Below are 8,294 nucleotides of genomic sequence, written 5' to 3'. Positions count from 1 at the left end.
GCAGTCATCCTGACCGCTTGGGCAAGAGGAGAGGAGAGCGTCAGGTCGGCCCCGCGTCCAAGCGACGCGCGCCACCGCACATAGTCCCTCAGAGTTCAATCATGAGCGACATATGCAATTGTTCTGTGAATGTTGTTTCTTGTGCACTAATACGTTCAATAAAGCAAACTACCACTTCACAAACAGAGCTTTTTTTCCCTCTTGCACCACACACTGTGTTACCCGCCCCGCCTTCGAGCAGCGCAGAGTCACAGTCAATAATTATAAAGACATCTCGTGGGGAGCGCGAGGTGTCTATTCCCAGCCCTCATACAGCGGCAATGACCGCAGGTTTAGATCGGCCCACGCTGAGTCCTTTTCAGGCAGCGTGGGAAGCTATTCCGGGCATTTCGGCGTGGGTGTTAAATATAATTCGGCACGGGTACACACTTCAGTTCAAACGCAGACCACCCCGCTTCCGCGGCGTAATCCAGTCTTTAACGTTGCCTCAAAACGTTCATGTGCTAAGGCAGGAAGTGTGCAACTTGCTCGAGAAGAAGGCGATTGAACCGGTCCCCCCGAGCGAGCGGGAGAGCGGTTTCTACAGTCGCTACTTTGTAGTGCCGAAGAAGGGAGGAGGTCTCCGCCCCATACTGGATCTGAGACCTGTCAACAGAGCGCTTCACAAGCGCGCCTTCAGGATGACTACTCTGAAGCAAATCCTGGCGCAAATTCGCCCCGGGGATTGGTTCGCTTCAGTGGATTTAAAGGACGCGTACTTTCATATCCAGATAGTAAAGCGTCACAGGCGATTCCTGAGGTTCGCGTTCGAGAACTCGGTGTACCAATACACAGTGCTTCCGTTTGGACTAGCTCTCGCTCCCCGGACATTTTCAAAATGTGTAGACGCGGCACTTTCACCCCTCAGGTCGGGCGGGATGCGCGTCTTGAACTATCTGGACGACTGGCTGATTCTCGCTCAGTCGAGAGAAACGCTAGTCAGCCATGTGGAAGCCCTCCTTCAACACTTAGAGATGCTCGGTTTGAGGGTGAACGTTCAGAAAAGTGTGCTCACACCGAGCCAGACTACCACATTCCTGGGAGTACACTTGGATTCGGTGAGAATGAGAGCGCGCCTCTCCCCCGAGCGAGCGGAGGCTCTGAGTTCTTCTCTCGGTCTCTTCAGACCTGGCAGGCTCGTCCCACTGAAAGAGTTTCAGAGACTGTTGGGACGGATGGCTGCGGCTTCTTCAGTGTGTCATCTGGGGCTGCTACATATGAGACCACTTCAACACTGGCTGAAAGCGCGCATCCCCCTGAGTGCGTGGTATTCCGGCCACAAGCGCATTATGGTCACCCACGGATGCGCCCGCGCCCTGGCCCCGTGGAGGAACCCGGATCTCTTCAGCTCAGGTGTCCCTATGGGCATAGTGACACGGCGAGTGGAGGTCCTGACAGACCCCGGCACGGTTCAGCTGATATGGAAACATTTCGGCAGAGCGGAGGTAGACCTCTTTGCAACGAGCGAGAACACGCATTGTCAGATGTTCTTCTCGCTGTCCCGCTTTCCCTGGGAGAGGGACGCGCTAACTGTGCGATGGCCGAAAGCCTGTCTCTATGCCTTTCCGCCGGTAAAAATTTTGCCCATGGTGTTGTGCAAAATCAGAGAAGAGAAGGCGACGGTGACTCTAATAGCCCCGAACTGGCCGAATCAGCCTTGGTTCGCGGATTTGATGGAGTTACTGGCAGGGCAGCCATGGGAAATCCCGCTCAGGAAGGACTTACTGTCTCAGGCGAGCGGAACGATCTGGCATCCCAGCCCCAGGCTGTGGAGCCTTCATGTGTGGCCACTGCAAGGTCACTGAGCGGGCTGGATGCGCTACACTCGTGAGCGTTGAATACCATCGGAGAGGCGCGGGCCCCGTCCACCAGGCGCCTGTATGCTCTGAAGTGGGGTGTTTTCTCTAAATGGTGTCAGGATGTAAGCGTAGACCCAGCAGCCTGCTCTGTGTCGTATATTCTGCGCTTCCTTCAGCACAAGATGGATGAAGGGAGCCTGCCATCCACTCTGAAGGTATATGTGGCCACTATTGCCGCGTTTCACCCCTCTGTTGACGGACAGTCTATCGGTAGACATGCGTCGGTGACACGGTTCCTCAAGGGAGCTAGGAGATTATGCCCTGCACGGCCGCCTTCGGTGCCGCCGTGGGATTTAGCTTTGGTCTTGGAGGGTTTGTCACGGCCGCCTTTCGAGCCCCTGGCTTCGATTGCCATTAAGGAGCTATCGGTAAAAACGGCGCTGCTTCTCGCTCTCGCTTCGGCGAAGCGGGTTGGGGATTTACAGGCTTTCTCTGTGAGTGAAGATTGTATTCGCTTTGGACCGGGAAACTGTAATGTAACTCTCAGACCGAGGCAGGGTTACGTTCCTAAGTCGCTCAATACCCCGTTCAGAGCGCAGATCGTTTCTCTGCCTGCCCTGTCCATTGAGCCGTCAACCTCTCAGGGTTCGGGTGCTCAAAGTGCTGTTAGCTCAGTAAGAGCGCTCCGGGAATACATTTCTCGCTCGGCCGCTTTTCAGCAATCTGACCAGCTGTTTGTGTGCTTTGGTGGGTGCAACAAAGGACGGGGGGTCTCTAAACAGAGGCTTGCTCACTGGATTGTGGACGCTATTGTTTTGGCTTATGATCGCCTGGGGCAGGAATGCCCTCTTAACGTGAAAGCCCATTCGACCAGGGCGATCGCTTCCTCATGGGCCTGGACTAAGGGTATGTCTATTCAGGATTTATGTCTTGCAGCTGGCTGGTCTTCTCAGAACACGTTCGCCAGGTTTTACAAGTTGGATTTGCCCTCGGTAGCGTCTCGGGTGCTTTCGGTGAGTTGATTTTATATAGCATTATGTGAACTGCTCTGCGCTTTCTCATGAGTTGTTCTATGTGCTATTGTGTATGTTTTGCAGTTGTCACCGCTATGCGTTGATTTCTATTACTGTTGTTGCCCTGTTGCTCGACAGTGCAAACTTCCCCCAGTTTAAACTGCTCGGGATATGCAAATTCTGGCAGTGTTTTGTGAGCTTGTGATTGGTCTCTTTGGACCAATCAGAGGTTTGAGGTGTTGGGTTCTGTTGTTCTGTTGTAGTGGTCGCTATGCTACCACGGCGGGATTCTATACAGTTCCCATATACGACATCCGTAATGTCGAAGTTCCGTAGCCTTGATAGGGAACGTCTCCGGCTACTTTCGTAACCTCGGTTCCCTGAAAGGCAAGGAACGAGACATTACGCTCGCCGCCGTGTTCGCTATTGATTTTAGCGTTTGTTCGATTCTGATGTAATTGACGCTGCACTTACATTATAACTGCAACAGTGTTTCAGTATTTGCATATTTGCATCAATTGGCCAGCTTTGCTGGCGTTAGCCTATAAGATTTCAGCGGAAGTGAAGGAGGAGAGGAGTTCCCATATACGACATCCGTAATGTCTCGTTCCTTGCCTTTCAGGGCACAGAGGTTACGAAAGTAACCGGAGACGTTTTGTCTCTCTCTGACAGAGTTCCCCCTGCCATTCTGTGTGTGTGTGTGTGTGTGTGTGTGTGTGTGCGTGTGTGCGTGTGTGTGTGTGTGTGTGTGTGTGTGTGTGTGTGTGTGTCTGTCTGTCTGTCTGACACCCCCCCCCCCCCCCCCCCCCCCCCGTGTGTGTCTGTGTGGGGAGGGGAGGGAGGGCACACACACAGACAGCCTCACCTGTCTCTGTGTGTGTGGGGAGGGGGGCAGAAAGACTCTATTAAAAATAGGTATATTGTGCCATCTAGTGTTTTATACTATGTATACATGTGTTTTTTCTTTTAAACAAGTGTTTTAAAGTACAGTAATTTCAATGAATATATATACCACACTTCATAGGAATTTTCAGTGTTGTGTACTTACAATGGCTGCTGATTTCATGTGTCCGTTAAGTCCATGAGACTGTAGGGTGTCTAATTTTTCATTTTAGGTTTCAGAAGGGTGCTCACGCATACTTTGTGGTTGATATGTGCCCTCGATGCACACTTTTGCAGAACCCACACTGATGCAAGCTCTAAAGCAGACTTCTTCTCGTCAGTCAAAGCGGAGTACGTTATTGCCCGTTGTGCACAGGAACCCTAAAGACACCGGGGTGGCGGTTTTTATATATACATATATAATATATATGAGGCACCGGGGTGGCGGTGCCACCGGCTTGGGCCCGTAATCGCTGCTTGCAGCTATATATATATATATTTTAATTTTTTTTCATACTGTCCTATCATGATTAAAAGGCAAAAAATATTCTTTAAACTGATGGCAGTTAAGCTCCATTCACACAAAAATTTAATCCGCCTTTTTAAGCTCTGACTTTTAACACGTTTGGGATTTTGACGACCAGAGTTCAAGTCCCGGGTCATCGTTTTTTATTTACTTCATTTTTTTTATCCTATACTGTCAGTTTATACATCAGTTTAAAGAATATTTTTTTGCCTTTTAATCATGATAGGACAGTATGAAACCCGGGACTTAAACTCTGGTCGTCAAAATTCAAAAAAAATTAAAAATAAGAGCTTAGACCACTAGGCTATAGGGGACAAGTAGAAAGCAAAAGTTTGTTCAGTATTTGAACCTCACTGCTAAGAAACATGAGAGGGTGTGGGAAAAACTAATTTGTATTAGATTTTTAATTTTCATTATCAACCCAGTATAAACCTGTCATAATTAAATCTATAAGTCAATGCTCAAATCGTAAATCAAATGCTCAAATGATAAATCAAATGCTCAAACGGAAGCCGGAAACGGCAAATGATACAGCAAATGCAAATGAGGAGTGTCAATCAAGTAGCGTGGGCGGAGCTTTGAGACGGAACGGTGTTTACCTCATCGGCGATAATGGTTTTTCAAGAGGTATAACTACATTTGCAGTAATGTCAGTTTTATGTAGCCTATTTGCTGAGAGGGGGCAGGATTTTTGTTGGGAAAGTCAGGGGAGAGACGCACACGTCGATTAGACTGGATAAACACATGCAGCATCTTAATTGTTAAGAAAATGAAACGAAATAAATGAATAAATCAAGCCTTTATTACAAAACACTAGGCTATATCATACAGCATTCTGAAAAATGCGCACCCCTAGTTCCTTCGTCTATGGCCCATGACGCGATGAGCATTTACTATAGCTACTTTAAAAAACGCGGGTCAGGAAGCGGGTCGGGTACAATATTTTCTTTCTTTTTTTTTTGCGGTCCGAGTTGCGGGCGGGTTAGTTGAAAACGTCGGTCGGGTGCGGGTTGTTTATACATTGACCCACGCATCACTGCTGTGCGCGCAGTGGTGCTCGGGCACGAGACATGAAGGCATCTGATTGGTTCTTTACATTCGCACCGAATGGCAGTGATTGGTCAGAGTTTTTACTGTCCTACAGCTGCTACAGAGGTCAGATTTTTTTCATTCCTTTTTCTGAACACATAATGTATTGACTACTATCAGAATGGAAGGACCATTTCACCCAGTATAAAAAAAAATGTTTCTGAACAGGATTACCTACCCTAGCTTTAACCATGTGACAGAAGTAGTATGTCCCAATTCACAGTAACGTTACTCATTAAAGAGCAGGCATATAAGGCGGGCCGGAAGGTCCAAAAATAGGACTAATGACTTGTCGTAGGAAGTCACTATACTATAGCCACTAGCTAATGTTACTACTGACTTTCCCACTGATAGGCCAGCGGTGGTTCTGTATACGTACTCCTCACACAATGAGCGACTCACTGTCAAATTCGTATTTAACTTTGAAATGTGTTTGACCTATTTTGATACCAATGTGAATCAGCAAAAATGGAAATGTCACTTTTTCAGAATATTCTATTTTAAAGATAATTTATAAAATCCACTAAAATCCGGCCCGCCATAGGCATAAAGTAGCTAGATTAAGTTACATACTTCGTACGTACACTTAATACACTGTTACTAAGTACAAAGTTTAAACAGCTAAGTTACTTTCAGATTAATTATGAAAACATGATCATTTAACCACAGATATTAAGGGGACTGTACGTTAGCGATTACAAAATGGCTAACAGAGATTAACGTTAGACCAGAGCCCGTCTACGGAGAGCCTGCCCACTCCCTATTAAGTCCTATTGTACCGAATTTTTGGTTGTAGTTCCACCAGAGTTCCACTGGGGGCGATCGCCCGAGTGCAAAATGAATGGGAGTCTATGGGGCTAGACGGCTAAATTTGTCTCTTTCACCCAATTGCTGTTGAGAAATCTCAGATTTGATTGTAGGTTTGGCAAGTTCAACATGGGTTATAGGTCGAAAATTGAATGAACGAGTACTTATGTCCTTTCGATTTCTTACAGGTTGAGTTGTTATTGCCCATAACACACTAGCATTCTGCTAATGAACGCTGATTGGTCAGTGAATGACTGGTTACGACCAGAGATACCGCTTGATGGCATCGTGGCATCCGAAGCGGGAACAGAATGTATTCTAGCAGAAACTCTTCTAACACGTGTGTTTACCTGTGTCAGCTGTGCTGGCGATGCCTGGAGAGAAAAGAAAGTGCAGAGCACGAAAACACCAAAGTGACTGAAGGATTGCCGTAAAGCAGTATCTCTGGTCGTACGATGTGTATGACGTCATTGACATTTTAAAAGACTTTTTAAAGCAAATAAGTGACTCTAAAAAATCTAACACCCAGCAATGTGCAATTTTTTTATATCTCCTTTCGAATACAACATTCAAATTACTAGACAAAAAATTATATCCTGAGAAAAGTGTATTTTGAGGGGTATATCTCCATAGACCTCCATTCATTCTGCACTCGTCCTGTGAGCGCCCTCATATGGAATCAGAGTGGAATTGCAACCAGTCAGAAGCCGGAAGTGTAGCGAGAGTGAACCTTCTCCCCTTATTAGACATTGGCCCTGTCCCAAATGGCACACTCCGGACTTGTGGACTTCCTCAGAGTCCACACTTTGGTGACGTCATGTAGTGCAGACCTATAGGGCCCTTGGCGCTAGTGCACGAGGGCGCATTGAGAGGTATTTTTGGGACAGACTCGATCGTCATGCCGGAAATAGGAAGACGGTCCGGTTGTTGTTTAAATATTATATTTCTACATTTACACATGACTCAGTAAAGCCCTGACATTCGGTTCTATTTATTTAATGAATCATAATGCGATCGTAGCCTATTCAGCAAGATATTTATGTTTATATTAAATATAAATATATATTTATATTTATGTTTGAGACATCAACCACTGGTTGATGACCATAAAGTTTGTATAAACTGTAGGTAACAACTGGTAAAATGTACACCTGGTCATACAAACCATAATGATATTTACACTTAAATATTTTCTTCTCAGCCATGTTAACAATTGTCCGTGAGCGAAAGCTCCTCCCATCTGTTGTCTGATTGGCCTTTCGCAAGGATTCCTGGGTAGTTAAAGTGCGTGAAGCCTGCATCTATGTTTATAAAGGCCCTGTCCCAAATGGCGCACTTGATGTGGACTTTCGGTCTCGTGGACTTAAATTGCGCGTGCTCGCTGAGTCTACAAGTCCGTAGGCCGTCCCATTCATCACTTTAACGCTCTGAAGTGTGCTCAGCAGCGCCCCCTTTGTACCCTTGAAGCGGTCTTCCGCGAAGCCCGCATAGATGCAGGCTTCACGCACTTTAACTACCCAGGAATCCTTGCGAATTTGCGAAAGGCCAATCAGACAACGAATGGGAGGAGCTTTCGCTCACGTTAACATGGATGAGAAGAAAATATTTAAGTGTAAATATCATTATGGTTTTTATGACCTATGTGTACATTTGACCAGTTATTACCTACAGTTTATACAAACATTATGGTCATCAACCAGTGGTTGATATCTCAAACATAAATATAATTATATATTTATATTTTATAAACATAAATAGCTTGCTGAATAATAGGCTACGATCGCATTATGATTCATTAAATAAATATAACCGAATGTCAGGGCTTTACTGAGTCATATATAAATGTAGAAATATAATATTTAAACAACAACCGGACCGTCTTCCTATTTCCGGCGTGACGATCGAGTCTGTCCCAAAAATACCTCTCAATGCGCCCTCGTGGACTCGCGCCAAGGGCCCTTTAGGTCTGCACTACATGACGTCAGCAAAGTGTGGACTCTGAGGAAGTCCACAAGTCCGGAGTGTGCCATTTGGGACAGGGCCATACTGTCTATGCATCTATGCGGGCTTTGCGGAAGACCGCTTCAAGGGTACAAAGGGGGCGCTGCTGAGCACACTTCAGAGCGTTAAAATGATTAA

Source organism: Phoxinus phoxinus (assembly GCF_949152265.1).
Source record: "Phoxinus phoxinus genome assembly, chromosome: 2".
Lineage (NCBI taxonomy): Eukaryota > Metazoa > Chordata > Actinopteri > Cypriniformes > Leuciscidae > Phoxinus > Phoxinus phoxinus.
Note: the sequence above shows the minus strand (reverse complement) of the source record.